Consider the following 19800-nt stretch of genomic DNA (forward strand, 5'->3'; position numbering starts at 1 on the left):
ATGTATTAGAAGAAATAGGTATTAAGGAAGGTGTAAGAAAAGGACGTGACATTTGCTATTCATTCTGATATTTACAGTGACTTCACTCTCCGTAAATGAAAATGTAATACAAACAAAGGAATTAAGATCACAAATGTTCTTCTGTTTGCTGATGTTATCGTTATCATTCACAAGAATGAGAAAGACGCACAATGATCAGTATACCAGCTGAAAGAAATATGCAAGCAATTTAAAATTTATTTTAATAAAACGAAGGTATTGGCAATGCAAGGGAAATATACAGTCAGATCAAAAACTGTTTTAGATAATTCAGTTTCAGAACAAGTCTCTCGACTCTCTTACATGGGCTGCAACTTACGTTTTGATTTTGACTCCAATATTGAAAATAACAGATTTCAAGTTCCCGGTGGTACAGTTAGCAGAGTATGAGCCATAAACTACAATAAGAGATCACCAAGAAATTTATAAAGTGAAGGCGGCTCCTGTCTTATCCTACGGAAGCGAAAACGGCGTTACCAAAAAATTAAGAAAAAATACAATAGAATTCCGCCTCGGGAGGACGAAGGGCTGCACGTGAAGAGACATAGTTATGTATAAATGAAGACATCTGAACAGAATTATATATTTTCAACACTAAAAAGATTCAAAAGTATCATGAAAATTGGAGACAACACCTCATGAGAATGACAAGTCGTAGAATTCACCTAGATCCTGAACTACAAGCGGAATAGAAAAACAGTTGGGTAAAGGCAGTAGGCTGTGCCTTGTTAAGGAAGACGTTGACGACGAGATTCCGTAAGTATACAGTACAAATTTCGCAATTGGTATCTTTAGCTTTGAGATTCTTTGCCACTAAGAACACGATTATAGAACGGATTTAGTCATATTAACAGAATCTTCCGTCGGTTCTTGGTATAACAACATTATAATAATAAATGAAAAGCACCAGTTTGCTTTTGTTCTACAATATTACTTTTATTGCTAACCGGTTTTCGGCTTACAAGTAAATGTCTGAAGATGGCCTTGTAAGCCGAGGACCGGTTAGCAATAAAAGTAATATTGTAGAACAAAAGCAAACTGGTGCTTCTCAATTATTATTATAACGGATTTAGTATTTGACGGGTTTTTCAATTCTAAAACCAGTTTTTAACGGCTACCGTAGGCGAACGAGAAGAAACGAGGCTTTCTCGCAGCTCCTAGTAAGTTGATCTACAGATTAAAACCGATTTCATTGGAAATGGTTCTCATAGTAATATACGTCTATATTCACGTGACTACCATGCAACTGGCAACTAAGCACCTGGCAGAGGGTACATCGAACCACTTTCACACTATTTCTCTGCCGTTCCATTCTCGAACAGCGCGTGGGCAAAAAGAAAACGAAAATCTTGCCCTGAGAGCTCTGATTCCTCTTGTTTCATTGCGATAATCTCCTTATGTAGGTGGGCGTCAACAAGATGTTTTTGCATTCGGAGGAGAAAGTTGGTAATTTAAATTTCGTGAAAAAAATCTCGCCGGAACAAATAATGCCTTCGTTTTTATGATTGCCACCACTGGTTCGTGTATCTTACCCATAACACACTCTCCCCTATTTCGCGACAGTAAAAAACGAGCTGCCCTTCGAATTTTTTCGATGTCCACACCGCACAGCAGTACTCTAGCACAGAACGGACAAGTGAGATGTAGGCTTCTATTGCACCTTCTAAATGACGTATCAGTAAATCACAGTCTTTGGTTCGCCTTCCCCACAACATTGTCTATGTGATCGTTCCAGATTAAGTTGTTCGTAATTGTACCCCCTAAGTATTTACTTGAATTTACGGCCTTCAGATTTGTGTCATTTATCGTGCAACCGAAAAGTAACGAATTACTTTTAGCAGGTACTCGTGAGGGTGGCCTCACACTTTTCATTATTTAGGGTCAATTGCCACTTTCCACACCATACAAATTCCTTCTCTAAAGCACTTTGCAATTGGTTTTGATCTTCTGGTGACTTTACTGGACGGTAAATGAGTACTTCATGTGCACACAATCTAAGAGCGCTACTCACATTGTCTCTTAAATCATTTATGTAGATTAGGAACAACAAAGGACCTATAACACTAGCTTGGGGAATGCCAGATATTGCTTATGTTTTACTGTGTCACTTTCCGTCGATTACTGCGAAACGTGACCTTTCTCACAGAAAAGCCACTCGCACAACTGAGACGGTACTCCATAGGTACGCAATTGGATTAGAATTCTCTTCTGAGGCACGGTGTCAAAAACCTATCGAAAAATATGCTATCAATTTGAGATCCCCTGTCGATAGCACCCATTTCTTCATGAGAATAAAGAACTAGTTGTGTTGCACAAGAACTGTATTTTCTCCAATGTGCTTACTTTTCCTGAATGCTGAGCATTTAACCAGTGTATGTATGATAATATGGAATTCATACGACACCCCCCACAGTGGCTTGCCCAGGGTTGCAATACGTTTGCTACTGAGGGTTTAGCACACGTATTTGGCGTATTATCCTCGTAATACCCAAAACATAAACTATAAATAGACACGAGCCCACAGAAGACAAGTCTATATCCAACCTCTCGGCGGATGCCACAGAAGAGATGGAGGCGAATTACCGTAATACTGCACGTAGAATAACACTGATAACAGGTTATTAGGCTACTACACATTGCTTTAGTATCAACCATGGACACATTGCACAGCCCCTCCCGTTTCCTAAAACAGGCAGTGCGCAGTTGTACTGCAGTCTCCTGCTACGAATCATAATTTCTGGATAACGGTCATCAGCGGCTGTTGCTGACCGCGAGTATCCACGGTTGTAATAATCCGCTCTAATGTCAAACATCCTACAACTGCCAACATGAGGAACTTAGTAGATGTCGTCGGTGTAGCGAAGTTGCTCAAGTCACTTAATGAACGCAAAGCATGCTAATCAAATTGTACACGAATCAGGTTCCTTTCAGAGTACGCTGACGCAAGAGCTCCATACTTAGCAATCACTCACGACCGCTTGCTCGTAGGAAGTTCCGTATCCACAGACTGGTAAGTTGCACAAGTCCCACCAATACCCAAAAAAGGAAGTAATCCATTGAATTGCAGATCCATATCACCAACGTTGATTTGCAGTAGGATTTTGGAACATATGCTGTGTTCGAACATTATTACTTACCTCGAAGAAAGAGGTTTATTGACAAATGGAACGAATGATTCAAATGGCTCCGAGCACTATGGGACTTAACATCTGAGGTCATCTGTCCCCTAGAACTTAGAACTACTTAAACCGAACTAACCTAAGGACAGCACACAAATCCATGCCCGAGGCAGGATTCGAACCTGAGACCGTAGCAGTCGCGCGGTTCCGGACTGAAGCGCCTATAACCGCTCCACCATCGCGGCCGGCTAGTCAGAACGGATTCAGTAAATATCGTTCACGTGAAACACAACTAGGTCTTTATTCTCACGATGTAATGAGTGCTATCGACATGGGGTGTCAAATTGACTTCGTATTTTTAGATTTCCAGAGGGCTTTTAACGCCGTTTCTCACAAAAGATTTCTACTCAGACCGCATGCCTATGGAGTATCGTCTCAGTTACGCGACAGGATTTGTGATTTGCAGTCAGAAAGGTTACAATTCGTGGTATATAACGAAAAATCATCCAGTAAAACAGAAGTGATACCTGTCGTTTTCCAAAGAAGTGTTATAGGCCGTCTGCTGTTCCTGATCTACATACACTATTTAGGAGACAGTCCGAGCAGCCCTCTTAGATTGTTTGCAGATGATGCTGTCATTTGCAGTCTTGTCAACCCATCAAACGATCAAAACTAATTGCAAAATGATTTAAACAAGATGTATGCTAGCGCGGAAACTGGCTACTGACTCAAAATAATGAAAACGTGAAATCATCCACGTGAGTGAAATCTGTTAAATTCCGGTTACACGATAAGTCACACAAATCTAAAGGCTGTAAATTGCACTAAATACATAGCGAGTACAGTTACAAATAACTTAAATTGAAACGATCACGTAGATAACGTTGTGGGGAAAGCAAACCAAAGACTGAAAATTATTGGCAGAACACTTACGAAGTGCCACAGGTCTACCAAAGAGACTGCTTAACACTACGCTTGTCTTCTGGAGTATTGCTGAGCAGCGTGGGATCCGCATCGGGTAGCAGGGACGGAGCACATCGAAAAAGTTCAAAGAATGGCAGCTCGCTTTGTACTGTCGCGAAACAGGGGAGAGAGTGCCACGGGTATGATACGCGAATCGAAATAGCAATCATTAAAACAAAGGCGTTTTTCGTTGTGGCAGGATCCTCCCACGAAATTTCAGTTTCCAACTCTCTCCTCAGATTTTGAAAATGTTTTGTTGGTACCCATCTAAATAGGCAGAAATGATTATCGTAATAAAATAAGAAAAAGCAGCTTGCACAGGATAGAGCAGCATGGAGAGCTGCATCAAACCAGTCTCAGGACCGAAGACCACAACAACAACAACAACCTCCTCATTAGTTATGAGATCTACCCATCTAATCTTCAGCATTATTCTGTAGCACCACATTTCGAAAGCTTCTATTCTCTTCTTGTCCGAACTATTTATTGCCCATGTTTCACTTCCATACATGGCTACACTCCTTACAAATACTCTCAGAAACGACTTCCTGACACTTAAAGCTATACTCGATGTTAACAAATTTCTCTTCTTCAGAAACGCTTTCCTTGCCATTGCCAGTCTACATTTTATATCCTCTCTACTTCGACCATCATCAGTTATTTTGCTCCTCAAATAGCAAAACTCATTTACTACTTTAAATGTCTCATTTCCTAATCTAATTCCTGCAGCATCACTCCATTTAATTTGACTACATCCCATTATCCTTGTATTGCTTTTGTTAATTTTCATCTTATATCCTCCATTCAAGACACTGTCCATTCCGTTCAGGCTCTTCCAGGTTCTTTGCTGTCTCTGACAGAATTACAATGTCATCGGCGAACCTCAAAAGTTTTTATTTCTTTTCCACTGATTTTAATTCCTGCTCCTCATTTTTCTTTTGTTTCCCTTACTGCTTGCTCAGTATACGGACTGAATAACATCGGGGATAGGCTACAACCTTGTCTCACTCCCTTCCCAACCACTGCTTCCCTTTCACGTCCCTCGACTCTTATAACTGCCATCTTGTTTCTGTACAAATTGTAAATAGCCTTTCGCTACCTGTATTTTACCCCTGCCACCTTCAGAATTTGAAAGAGAATAATCCAATCAACATTGTCAAGAGCTTTCTCTATGTCTACAAATGCTAGAAACGTAGGTTTGCCTTTTCTTAATCTAGCTTCTAAGATAAGTCGTAGGGGCAGTATTGCCTCACGTGTTCCAATATTTCTACGGAATCCAAACTGATCTTCCCCGAGGTCGGCTTCTACCAGTTTTTCCATTCGTCTGTAAAGAATTCGCGTTAGTATTTTGCAGCCGTGATTTATTAAACTGATAGTTCGGTAATTTTCACATCTGTCAACACCTGTCTCAATCAAATAAGGCCTCTAATTCTGAATTGCTTGCATATTGATTTATTAAAAATGTTCCTAAGGCTCATAAAGATGTCCAAAGATGAGTAAGGAATATGGAGTTCACAATTAGGTGCCTAGCAGAGCATTCATCGAATCACCTTCAAGCTATCTCTCTGCAGTTCCAATCTCGAACAGCGTCTGGGAAAAACGAACACTTAAAACTTTTGAAGCCAGCTCTGAATCCTCTTACGTCATTACAATGATCTCCAGATGATCAAAACCAACTGCAAAACGATTTGGACGGGGTGTTTGTATGATGCGACAGTCGTCTTTGACTCTAAATAATGATATCTGTGAAGTCATCCACAAGAGTTCTAAAAGGAATATACTAAATTTCGGTTACTCGATAAATCACACAGATGCGAATTCAACTAAATACTAAGGGATTACACTTACTACTAACTTAAACCAGAACGATGACATAGATAATGTTGTGGGTTAAGTGAACCAATGACTGCGCTTTATTGGCACAACATTTAGAAGATGCAACAGGTCTGCTAAAGAGACTACCTACATCACACTTGTCAATCCCCATCTGCTACGCGGTGTGGAATCCGCAGCAGATTAAATTGACGGTGTACGTTGAAAGTGTTCAAAGAATGGTAGCTCGTTTTGCGTTATCGCGAAATAGGAGAGACAGTGTCACGAATATAACAGGCAAGTTGACCTGGAAATCATTAAAACAAAGGCGTTTTTCGTTACGGCATGATCTTCTCATGAAATTTCAGTCCCCAGCTAAGTTGGTGCTCGCCTACATAGGGAGAAATGATCACTGTAATGAAGTAAGAGCAATCAGCTCGCTTGGAAAGTTTTTAAGTGTTCGTTTTTCCCGGACACTGTTCGAGAGTGGAACGGCAAAGAGATAGTGTGAAGGTGATTCAATGAATCCTCTGCTAGACACCTAATTGTGAACTGCAGGGTAGTTATGTAGACGTAGCTGTAAATTTAGAAGTAGACGACGGAACTGTGGTCAATAATTTGATGATATGTGGAAAAACTGCGATCTACTTAAATTGGAGTGGTCGTACAGATGCATGGGATTACACCTATTTTGATAAATCATTGTGCAAGATCGTTCGGTCACACTAAAATCACAATGTACCGTAATCCAGGTTGAAATGATTTTGCTCACGAATCTAAAATTCCCCGAAATTTGATCAGATCCAACGACAAATGGAAAGGATAATTTCAAGCTGATTACATCTCTTCAAGTCAAAGTTCGAAGACCATAACGCTTGGTATGGGAAAATTTTAATTATTCATAAATGTTTAATCTAAGCGCCTTTTTAGATTTCATTAACAATGGAGAAGGAACAACAATTTATTGTAGTCTACGTACCATAGAAGTAATTTTATTCAGATGAGCTCTCCGTTGCATAAATTAGCTGTTTACTCCTTCTACAGAATTATCTGTGATAATTATATATTGTTAACTTCGTGATTTTGGTAAAATGAGGTTCCTGTTTTTTTCTTATGTTCTAGAAATTCGTAACGTTGGAAGCAACTACAATAGAATTCACGTTGTATCTCGAGTGGGGAAGAAAATTGAAAATGCACAATGACTGGAATGTTAGTTTCTTTATTATGAATTGTAGCAAGAGTCTGAAACCGTATTCTGTACGTGAAACACAGTCGCATTTGAGAAAGCATTTTTAACGGTAAAATGGAAGTATCATAAGAGGACGAACGTTTAGCCATCAACCGATGACAGTTGCCAATATTTCTGCTAAGAATTTGAAATTCTTATATGTCCGCGTGTTAATGAACAAATACTTCTGCTATCAAGGACAAAGACAAATCCTGCAATGTCTTAATTTTAGTACATGCGCCCTGCAAAACAAAGTACCAATGGCTTTTGTTTGTTTGGAGTTTCAGAGTAGTGACCTGATTTTTGGAAGCACGGTATTAATGTAGTTGTACGCAAGATTTTTAGAGAAGAGTAGCGGCATCGCAGAAGTCTAGCAGCTTCAGAACAAAAGCGAAACTCTCTGGCCAGAGTACATAGCACTGCAGTCGTATGTAAGCTGTCAGAGTACGGCGTGGAAGATACGGGTAAGGATAATGTAAAATCGCGCCCGAAATAAGGTCTAAGGTAAAAACTAAGACTTTTTATGTAATTGTTGATCAAATGGTTTACTCTGATCCAAAAAAAACAAACTGCCAAATTATGATATAACGATGATTCGAAAACCGAGTTGCTATGGAGCTTTGCGGAAAATCCCAAAATATCGAGTCCGCCAGAAAAATGTATACCCACTGTAAGAAAGGAAAATTATTACTTATGTGTTTATTTTACATATAATAATTGATCGCACATGTTGTATAACCTTTAGTTTAGCACATGGTTACTTTAAATGTTCAAAATGTTCACCGCTGGCGGCTATACGCAATAACAGAACGATGAGCGGTCGCGGCAACTACGTCAGTCAATTTTACTGTGGAAACCGCTGCACATGTCGCTGTAATCCCCTGGCGAAGTTCCTCCTGCATGCGTTGCTTGTATCAATAGACGTTATCTTTCACAGTTTCCCACAAGTCCATAGGTGTTAGATCTGGCGACCGTGAAGGGAACTCAATGGGCCCTCTTCGTCCAATCCAATGCCCCGGAAAATTGTCATCTAGGAGAGCTCGTACAGCTAGGTGGTAGTGTGGTGGCGCACCGACCTGTTGGTAGAAGACCACTTCATCAGCTCCATAAAGCGCACGTATACCCGGCAAAATTGAGGCGCATAACATTTCCAGGTACCCTTTTCCAGTGACAGTAGCATAAAAGAAAAAGGGTCCTGCTAAGCCTCTAGATGATAGTCCACACCACACGTGAACCCCTGGTAGATAGACTGTTTTATCCACATAAACATGCGGGTTTTCCAGTGCCCAGTACAAACTGTTATGCCGTTTCACGGTTCCATTAAGTTCAAATTGTGCCTTGTCACTCCACTCTTCTTCGACACAAATTGTTCCTCATTAATCACCATTTGCTGATGCCCTTCGCAATACTGCATTCGGCGATCAGGATCGTCATCATTAATCACGTGCAGTAATCGTGGAATGTAAACTTTCCACTTTGCAGATTTCAGAATTCTTTGTACATTGGTACTTCTATGAAACTTCCTGGCAGATTAAAACTGTGTGCCGCACCAAGACACGAACTCGGGACCTTTGCCTTTCTCAGGCAAGTGCACTACCAACTGAGCTACCCAAGCACGACTCACGCCCCATCCTCACAGCATCACTTCTGCCAGGCTCTGGCTAAGCCATGTCTCCGCAATATCCTTTCTTTTAGGAGTGCTAGTTCTGCAAGGTTCGCAGGAGAGCTTCTGTAAAGTTTGGAAGGTAGGAGACGAGGTACTGGCAGAAGTGAAGCTGTGAGGACGGGGCGTGAGTCGTGCTTGGGTAGCTCAGTTGGTAGAGCACTTTCCCGTGAAAGGCAAAGGTCCCGAGTTCGAGTCTCGGTCCGGCACACAGTTTTAATCTGCCAGGAAATTTCATATCAGCGCATACTCCGCTACAGATTGAAAAATCTCATTCTGGACTAGTACTGCTAACCCCCACTTCATATGCACATTGCGTAGCAGACTTCTGTGGAAAATTAACAAACGTTTCCAACACGAGAGCCGCCGAAGCAGGACTTGTAGCTGTATGCTGTCTTCCTGATCATCCTTTGTGGATATCGCAAATCGTCCTATGCAATTAAAACTTGACAGTGATACGTTTAATTATTAAGCAGGTTGGTAGTTCTGTTTCAAACTCCCGTCTCCATTGACGTTGCACTTCAACGGCATTATCAAACTTGAAAAGCCACTTCACAATACATTGTCGTTACTCGAATGTCAAGCGTGCCCGAACCATTGTGTTTTGTGAATACCGAGATGAAAGTACTACTAACATCTGTTGAGCCAAAGACCGTACTACGACACACTCATGACTCAAATCGAACAACAATATCGATCTCTCGATAGAACCTGACAAAGGGTGTATTCATTTTTCTGGCGGACTGTATAATAATCGATAATTTTGAAGGGAAGTGTGGGTCTGTATTTGAGATTAGTGCTCAGCTGTAATTGAAAACTGATACACAAACAGTGTCAGATGTCTAGGTACTTAGAGTAGGCAGTGCGAGTACGTAATAACATTATGTTGCAGTCAGCCTTGGCCGCATTTGGGTTGCTGCCTGGTGGCCAGACAGAGCACAGCCATACATTGTCTCTCGTCTTAAAAGCATCCCCTGTGACGTCTGTGCCAGCATAACCTGTTGGTTGCTGGCTCAGTAGGCACAAGGCCTGGACACAGCACGTGCTCTATTCGCGATTAGCGCTTGGGAAATATTGTTGACAGTATGAAACTTCCAGGCAGATTAAAACTGTGTGCCGGACCGAGACTCGAACTCGGGTCCAGAGTTCGAGTCTCGGTCCAGCACACAGTTTTAATCTGCCAGGAAATTTCATATCAGCGCACACTCCGCTGCAGAGTGAAAAATCTCATTCCGGATTATTGACAGTAACCGACTACATCAGCTCTAATTTCATTGCTTTTCTCGTTGCGATAATTTCATAAGATGTATGTAGAAGGAAATAGTATGTCACCTCACTCTTCCTGCAACTTACTCTCTAAGAATTTCAATAGAAAACCTCACCTCGATGTACAAAGCTTCTATTTTAGCACCTGCCACTGGAATTTGTTGAGCATCTCCATAACGTTCTTGTTATGACTAAATAATCGTGTGATGAAAGGTGTCGCTCTTCATTGGATCTTCTCTATTTCTTCGATTAATCAAACCTGGAAATGATCCCAGGCTGATGAACAACATTCAATAATCGGTAGAATATGCCACTTCTATTATGGATGAGTTACATTTCCTTTAGATTCTTCCAGTAAATCACAGGCTCACATCGTCCTTTCCCATATTTTGTTTTGTGTGGTGATTACGCATTAGATCTAACCAGCTGCTTGCTGCTAGATGTTTTACAGCAATCCCTGTGACTTATTGTCAATAGTATAAGCCGGCCGGTGTGGCCGACGGTTCTAGGCGCTTCAGTCTGGAACCGCGCGACCGCTACGGTCGCAGGTTCGAATCCTGCCTCGGGCATGGATGTGTGTGATGTCCTTAGGTTAGTTAGGTTTAAGTAGTTCTAAGTTCTAGGGGACTAATGACCTCAGATGTTGAGTCCCATAGTGCTCAGAGCCATTTGAACCATTCAATAGTATAATCGAACTATAGTGGATTTTTCCAGAATGAGATTTTCACTCTGCAGCGGAGTGTGCGCTGATATGAAGCTCCCTGGTAGATTAAAACTGTGTGCCCGACCGAGACTCGAACTGGGGACCTTCGCATTTCGCGGGCAAGTGCTCTACCATCTGAGCTACCGAAGCACGACTCACGCCCGGTCGTCACAGCTTTACTTCTGCCAGTATCTCGTCTCCTACCTCCCAAACTTTACAGAAGCTCTCCTGCGAACCTTGTAGAACTAGCACTCCTGAAAGAAAGGATATTGCGGAACATGGCTTAGCCATGTTCTGCAAGGTTCGCAGGAGAGCTTCTGTAAAGTTTGGAAGGTAGGAGACGAGTACTGGCAGAAGTAAAGCAGTGAGGACATGGCGTGAGTCGTGCTTCGGTAGTTCAGATGGTAGAGCACTTGCCAGGCAAAGGTTCCGAGTTCGAGTCTCGGTCCGGCACACAGTATTAATCTGCCAGGAAGTTTTTACAGTGGATTTCATTCATAATACCTTACATTTGTCTATGTCCTGGGTCAACTGGCAGTCCCTGCACCAGTCATCCATCCTCTGCAGATCGTTGCTCAGAAGGTCTTTTATGTATACTGTCAACAGGAATGATCCTACCACACATTCTTTGTGGTGTTCCTGATATTACCTTTACATCCATCAAATTTTTTTATGATAAGATAGAGTGTTGAGTTCTGTCTGCAAGGAAGTACTGAACCTAATCACAGATCTGTCCCATATTCGGTGAGCTCGTATTTTGTTCGCTAAATGAGTGTGGAACTCTGTAAGACTCCTTTCTAAAGCCAAAGAATATTACATCAACATGGGCACTGGCGTTCTAGATCTCGTGGCCGAAGAGAGTAGCTGAGTTTCTTAAGGGTTCTGTTGGTGGATCAATGCCGATTTCGACAGATCTCCAAAAATATAATATGTGAGTATAAAACATAGTCCACAATAGGCTTTTACACGATACAGTCACATTAATGTGACCTACGCCCATATTCGACGTCAACAACCAATAACCACTCACAGACGGCAAGTGGTAGCACTAGCAGTGGACGGTACACGAAGCCTGTCGAGGGGATGCGGAAAGCAGTGCAGCTGTTGTAATGAAGAAACGGAGCGATTTATCTGACGTCCAAAAGAGCATGATCATCGACTTTTGGATCCAGGGTGGAAGCGTTTCGGAAACAGCTAAGTTTGTAAACTGTTCGCGTTCGGCAGTGGTTAAAGTATACCGGACATGGCAGAATGGTGCTATCCAAAACCGGAGATGAGGCAACTGTGGTCCATCACGAGACATTGATGACAGGGGTGAACGACGGCTGAAGACATGTACGGGTGAACAGACATGCAACTGGTAAGTAACTGACTACCCAGATGAGCCAAGGGGCTACCAACAGGGTCTCTTCAACGCCCATACTGCGAACTTTGTTGCTTACGGGACTGGTTCACGCACTCATTCTGGCTGCCGTTATGCCGTTAGTCAACGAAGGCTGGAATCTGCTCGGAAGTACCGCAACTGGGTGTTCACTGGTGGCCTCACGTGACCATTTCAAATGATTCACGTTTTATGTTCCATTTGGCAGATGGCTGTTCCCGTATATGACGTTAAACTTCTGAAAGAAAACACCGTGCAACAATCGTCGGGATGGTCCAGACCGGAGAAGGGAGCGTTACGGTCTGGGGAGTGTCCTCGTGGCACTCTCTGACTGATCTCGTAATTCTGCAAGGTACAATTGGTCAACACAAGAATGCATCTATCGTGCCCACCACCACATGTACTTTGCTTTTCCTCAGCACCGTGACATCTATCAGCAGCACAATTCAATGTGTCACACAGCTCGTTCGAAGAACACCACTATGAGTTTATCGTGCTCTATAACTAAATAAAATTGTAATAAGTACTAGTACATTACTTCTTAAATATTTTGCGTGATGGAGACTATATGTATTTTATTTAGTTAGATCAATTTCCTGTGGAAACCTAAAACTGTTTTACGTATAAATATGATCTCTGGATATAGAGTAACAAATATTTCGCAAGTCTCTCCCTATAGCTTAGCCTTATTTTTGTCAGAATTTCGAACATCTTGCACCATTTTACATTGTCCAACGTTCTTTCCAGGTCGATTTACTCTCAGTCCATATTATGTACTCAACAGACATTCCATCGAGCAGATCCTATAATTCTTCTTCCGCTTCACTCAGGATAGCAGCTTCTTCGGGGAATCTTATCATTGATATTTCACCTCGAATTTTAATCCCACTCTTGAACCTTTCTTTTATTTCCCATCATTGCTTCTTTGATGATCTGTTAGAGAATGATCAATATGGATTTAGGAAAGGTAGAGGCGCTAGAGACACAGTTCTGACGTTGCGGTTGATAATGGAAGCTGAAGACTGAAGAAAAATTTGAATAGACGTTATCTTTCAGATAATAAACAATATTTACAAGAGTCAAGACTCAAAGCAATGACAAGTAGCAGAGTCGAGAACAGCGAAAAACTTAACATCAGAATTTCGGATCACGAACCAGATTAGCATTGGTAAAAAATGGATACCTGACCAAGAGAAGTCTGCTAGGATAAAACATAGGTCTTAATTTGGGGAAGAAATATCTACGAGCAAACTTCTGGGGCTCAGCATTGCATGGTAGTGAAACATGGAATGTGGGAGAACCGGAATAGAAGAGAATCCAAGCATTTGAGACGTGGTGCTACAGACGAATTTTGGAAATTAGGTGGGCTGGTGAGATAAGGAATGAGAAGATTCTCCATAGAATCAACAGTGAAAGGGACGTGTGGAAAACACTGACAAGAAGAAGGGACAGGATGATAGGACATCTGTTAAGACACCAGGGAATAACTTCCGTGGTATTAGACAGAGCTGTTAGAGGGTAAACACTGTAGACGAAGACAGAGATTGGAATACATCCAGCAAATAACTGAGAACGTAGGGTGCAAGAGCTACTATGAGATGAGGAGGTTGGCACAGGAGAGGAATTCGTGGCGAGTCGCAGACCACACTGCTGGCCATTAAAATTGCTACACCAAGAAGAAATGCAGATGATAAACGGGTATTCATTGGACAAATGTATTACACTAGAACTGACATGTGATTACATTTTCACACAATTTGGGTACATACAATCTGAGAAATCAGTACCCAGAACAACCACCTCTGGCCGTAATAACGGCCTTGATACACCTGGGCATTGAGTCAAACAGAGCTTGGATGGCGTGTACAGGTACAGCTGCCCATGCAGCTTCAACACGATACCACAGTTCATCAAGAGTAGTGACTGGCGTATTGTGACGAGTCAGTTGCTCGGCCACCTTTGACCAGACGTTTTCCAATTGGTGAGACATCTGGAGAATGTGCTGGCCAGGACAGCAGTCGAAAGTTTTCTGTATCCAGAAAGGCCCGTACAGAACCTACAACATGCGGTCGTGCATTATCCTGCAGAAATGTAGGGTTTCGCAGGGATCGAATGAAGGGTAGAGCCACGGGTCGTAACACGTCTGAAATGTAACGTCCACCGTTCAAAGTGCCGCCAATGCGAACAATAGGTGACCGCGACGTGTAACCAATCGCACCCCATACGATCACGCCGGGTGATACTCCAGTATGGCGATGACTAATTCACGCTTCCAACGTGCATTCACCGCGCTGTCACCAAACATGGCTGCGACCATCATGATTCTGCAAACAGAACCTGGATTCATCCGAAAAAATGACGTTTTACCATTCGTGCACCCAGGTTCGTCTTTGAGTACACCATCATAGGCGGTCCTGTCTGTGATGCAGCGTCAAGGGTAACCGCAGCCATGAGGATAAGATGCCTATCATCTCGACTGCTAGTGATACGAGGCCGTTGGGACCCAGCACGGCGTGCAGCCCAAACAAACCAAGTTGACCCTTGGCGTGATGGCTGATGGGAGCGACTGTAAAGGTACACTACTGGCCATTAAAATTGTTACACCATGAAGATGACGTGCTACAGACGCGAAATTTAACCGACAGGAAGGAGATGCTGTGATATGCAAATGATTAGCTTTTCAGAACATTCACACGACGTTGGCGCCGGTGACGACACCTATAACGTGGTGACATGAGGAAAGTTTCCAACCGATTTCTCATACACAAACAGCAGCCCAACCGATGTTGCCTCGTGAAACGTTGCTGTGATGCCTCGTGTAAGGAGGAGAAATGCGTACCATCACGTTTCCGACTTTGATGGAGGTCGGGTTGTAGCCTATAGCGATTGCGGTTTATCGTATCGCGACATTGATACTCGCGTTGGTCGAGAGCCAATGATTGTTAGCAGAATATGGAATCGGTGGGTTCAGGAGGGTAGTACGGAACGCCGTGCTGGATCCCAACGGCCTCGTATCACTAGCAGTCGAGATGATAGGCATCTTATCCTCATGGCTGTAACGGCTAGTGCAGCCACGTCTCGATCCCTGAGTCAACAGATGGGGACCTTAGCAAGACAACAACCATCTGCACGACCAGTTCGACGACGTTTCAGCAGCATGGACTATCAGCTCGGAGACCATGGCTGTGGTTACTCTTGGCACTGCATCACAGACAGGAGCGCCTGCGATGGTGTAATCGACGACGAACCTGGGTGCACGAATGGCAAAACGTCATTTTTTCGGATGAATCCTGGTTCTGTTTACAGCATCATGATGGTCGCATCCGTGTTTGGCGACATCGCTGTGAACGCACATTGGAAGCGTGTATTCGTCATCGCCATATTGGCATATCACCCGGCGTGATGGTATAGGGTGCCATTGGTTACACGTCTCGGTCAACTCTTGTTCGCATTGACGGCACATTGAGCAATGGACGTTACATTTCAGATGTGTTACGACCCGTGGCTCTACCCTTCATTCGATCCCTACGAAACCCTACATTTCTGCAGAATAATGCACGACCGCATGTTGCAGGTACTGTACGGGCCTTTCTGGATACAGAAAATGTTCGACTGCTGCTCTGGCCAGCACATTCTCCAGATCTCTCACCAACTGAAAACGTCTGGTCGATGGTGGCCGAGCAACTGGTTCGTCTCAATACGCCAGTCACTACTCTTGATGAACTGTGGTATCGTGTTGAAGCTGCGTGGGCAGCTGTTCATGTACACGCCATCCAAGCTCTGTTTGACTCAATGCCCAGGCGTATCAAGGCCGTTATTACGGCCAGAGGTGGTTGTTCTGGGTACTGATTTCTCAAGATCTATGCACCCACATTGCGTGAAAATGTAAATACATATCAGTTCTAGTATAATATATTTGTCTAATGAATACCCGTTTATGATCTGCATTTCTTCTTGGTATAGTATTTTAATATCCAGTAGTGTATTTTCTATTTACAGTCGCTCCCATCAGCCACCGCGCCAAGGGTCAATTTGGTTTTCACGGATAGTAAAGGACAACCAGCAACACTCTGTATCATTCCGAACCAGTGGTCAGGGAATTACCGTCCCACGCTTAGGCTGCTGTTAGCACTACAGCACAAACGGCCGCATTTGGAATCGTGCCATGATTGGAAGCACGGACTGAGGGTCACGACGCATCGTGTTTAGCGATGAATCGCGGTTCTGAACTACCCCGGATGACCATTGTCAGCGAGTATCGCGCTTACATGGGGAGAGGTCTCATTCTTCCAGTGCTTTGGAGAGGGACACCGATGTTACACTTGGCGTCAAGGTGTGGAGAGCCATCCGCTATAACTTCAGGTCATGCCTGGTGGTGACTGAGGGAACTCTGACGGCACAACGATACATAAGCGATCCTGTGTTCTCATGTGTTCTCTCTCATGGACAATATTGTGGTGGCGTTTTTCAACAGGACAATGTTTGTCCAAACATGGGACTTGACTGTGTGAATTGTCTGCATCATGAGGCACTAGCGTGGCCAACAAGGTTCCAATATCTATCCCCGACAGAACGAGTGTGGGGCTAGCTCATATACCTGTTATGTCCCAGTGCAACGAGCCAGGATGTCAAGGAACAGTTAACAACAATTGCGAGCCAGCTTGCCTCAGGAGAGGAGACAACGACTTTTGGCACCCTTCCAGGCCAGAAGTACAGCGTTATATTGATAAGTGGGCTCACGCCCCAAGTTGTTGGTAAATTTGACTCGATTTTAACAAAGCGTGCGCGAGTAATGAGTGGGTGGGCAAATGTCTATAAGGTACAATACATATGTAGAATTGTGGGCAGTTGGGAATGTGTGTCTCACGGGAAGCGTGCAAGGGATAAGCCCCTGCAGTCGCGCAATTCATCTGTGTCCTCGGTGGCTCAGATGGATAGAGCGTCTGCCATGTAAGCAGGAGATCCCGGGTTCGAGTCCCGGTCGGGGCACACATTTTCAGCTGTCCACACCTGTCGGCAGCTGAGGTTGTCAGTCATCATTTGCATAGGTACTTTCTCCGGGAAAATGTGCTGGAGGTAACAATGAATAGGACGTGCTATTACACGAAGCATTGAGAATGAGTCAGTTGCATTCCTGTCTTTTGGAGAAATTATCAATAACTTTTGCCACGAACCACAGGATTTCCCCACTGTGAAATTATGTTACACAATAAATGGAGAAAGTAGAGTTTCAAGTGATTAGAAGGATGTTCTTGCAAGAAAGGAATATGTTAGCTAAGGAAAGGGCGAAGAAGATAGACGGTGAGGAAAGAAGTGAGGATCATGAAGAAGTAAGCCTGTCAGCCTTGAAGTAGTAGACCTTGCTTCGACAAAGACCAAAGATAACTGCTTGCAAATAAATGCTGAGCGTGGCATTGACTATAGGTTGACGTATGCCGAACCGGAGAAAGAGCTTGCACTCATAAACATAACACACATGAAGCGCTACATACAGAGGGTTAGTTTGGATTCCTAGAGAATCCGCCATTCTTAGCTAGCATGGGATACTCGCGTGGGGGGGGAGGTGGGGGGGAAATATAACTGGAATAGTATTATCGCAAATTTTCTATTATTTTGTGAATTTATGCATGTACAGTATTATGTACAAAGAGGGTGTTAATGTCCATAATGCTGGGATGTGGCTTGTTGTGGTAGCCGTGAAACCCATAACTGGGTAGGTAACTGTGGAAGAAGGCATAAGAGCTAATTGGACGTAAACCGTATTTATTTCACGTATTGCAGAAGCAGTAGTAATCTTTATTAAAATGTTAATGTTCGACCACTTGTATGAATATCAAGAGCTCAGATGGCAACCCAGTTCTAAGCAAAGAAGGGAAGGCAGAAAGGTGGAAGGAGTATATAGAGGGTTTATACAAGGGCAATGTACTTGAGGACAATATTATGGAAATGGAAGAGGATGTAGATGAAGACGAAATGGGAGATAAGATACTGCGTGAAGAGTTTGACAGAGCACTGAAAGATCTGAGTCGAAACAATGCCCCAGGAGTAGACAACATTCCATTAGAACTACTGATGGCCTTGGGAGAGCCAGTCATGGCAAAACTCTACCATCTGGTGAGCAAGATGTATGAGACAGGCGAAATACCCTCAGACTTCAAGAAGAATATAATAATTCCAATCCCAAAGAAAGCAGGTGTTGACAGATGTGAAAATTACCGAACTATCAGTTTAATAAGTCACAGCTGCAAAATACTAACGCGAATTCTTTACAGACGAATGGAAAAACTGGTAGAAGCGGACCTCAGGGAAGATCAGTTTGGATTCCGTAGAAATGTTGGAACACGTGAGGCAATACTAACCTTACGACGTATCTTAGAAGAAAGATTAAGAAAAGGCAAACCTACGTTTCTAGCAATTGTAGACTTAGAGAAAGCTTTTGGCAATGTTAACTGGAATACTCTCTTTCAAATTCTGAAGGTGGCAGGGGTAAAATACGGGGAGCGAAAGGCTATTTACAATTTGTACAGGAACCATATGGCAGTTATAAGAGTCGAGGGGCATGAAAGGGAAGCAGTGGTTGGGAAAGGAGTGAGACAGGGTTGTAGCCTCTCCCCCATGTTATTCAATCTGTATATTGAGCAAGCAGTAAAGGAAACAAAAGAAAAATTCGGAGTAGGTATTAAAATTCATGGAGAAGAAGTAAAAACTTTGAGGTTCGCCGATGACATTGTAGTTCTGTCAGAGACAGCAAAGGACTTGGAAGAGCAGTTGAACGGAATGGACAGTGTCTTGAAAGGAGGATATGAGATGAACATCAACAAAAGCAAAACGAGGATAATGGAATGTAGTCAAATTAAATCGGGTGATGCTGAGTGAATTAGATTAGGAAATGAGACACTTAAAGTAGTAAAGGAGTTTTGCTATTTAGGGAGTAAAATAACTGATGATGGTCGAAGTAGAGAGGATATGAAATGTAGACTGGCAATGGCAAGGAAATCGTTTCTGAAGAAGAAAGATTTGTTAACATCGAGTATAGATTTAAGTGTCAGGAAGTCGTTTCTGAAATTATTTGTATGGAGTGTAGCCATGTATGGAAGTGAAATATGGACGATAAATAGTTCGGAAAGGAGGAGAATAGAAGCTTTCGAAATGTGGTGCTACAGAAGAATGCTGAAGATTAGATGGGTAGGTCACATAACTAATGAGGAGGTATTGAATAGAATTGGGGAGAAGAGGTGTTTGTGGCACAACTTGACGAGAAGAAGGGACCGGTTGGTAGGACATGTTCTGAGGCATCAAGGGATCACAAATTTAGCATTGGAGGGCAGCGTGGAGGGTAAAAATCGTAGAGGGAGACCAAGGGATGAATACACTAAGCAGATTCAGAAGGATGTAGGTTGCAGTAGGTACTGGGAGATGAAGAAGCTTGCACAGGATAGAGTAGCATGGAGAGCTGCATCAAACCAGTCTCAGGACTGAAGACCACAACAACAATGTTCGACATGAAATGAGAGGTCGTTTGGCTAGGGTCTTCCGTCGTGTAGACCGGTCGCCTGGTGCAAGTCGTTTTAGTTGTCGCCGCTTCGGCGACCTGCGTGTCGATGAGGATGATATGACGATGAAGAC

General features: G+C 43.1%; 1 non-coding gene across 1 annotated transcript; it reads left to right on the top strand.

Annotated features, from left to right (window-relative positions):
- Window positions 1-17089: 17089 nt before the first annotated feature.
- On the top strand, window positions 17090-17163 carry Trnat-ugu. The gene has a single exon. It is a non-coding gene; the product is annotated as a tRNA-Thr (tRNA).
- Window positions 17164-19800: the final 2637 nt, after the last annotated feature.

The sequence above is a fragment of the Schistocerca americana genome, chromosome 7 (genome assembly GCF_021461395.2).
Source record: "Schistocerca americana isolate TAMUIC-IGC-003095 chromosome 7, iqSchAmer2.1, whole genome shotgun sequence".
Taxonomy (NCBI): Eukaryota; Metazoa; Arthropoda; class Insecta; order Orthoptera; family Acrididae; genus Schistocerca; species Schistocerca americana.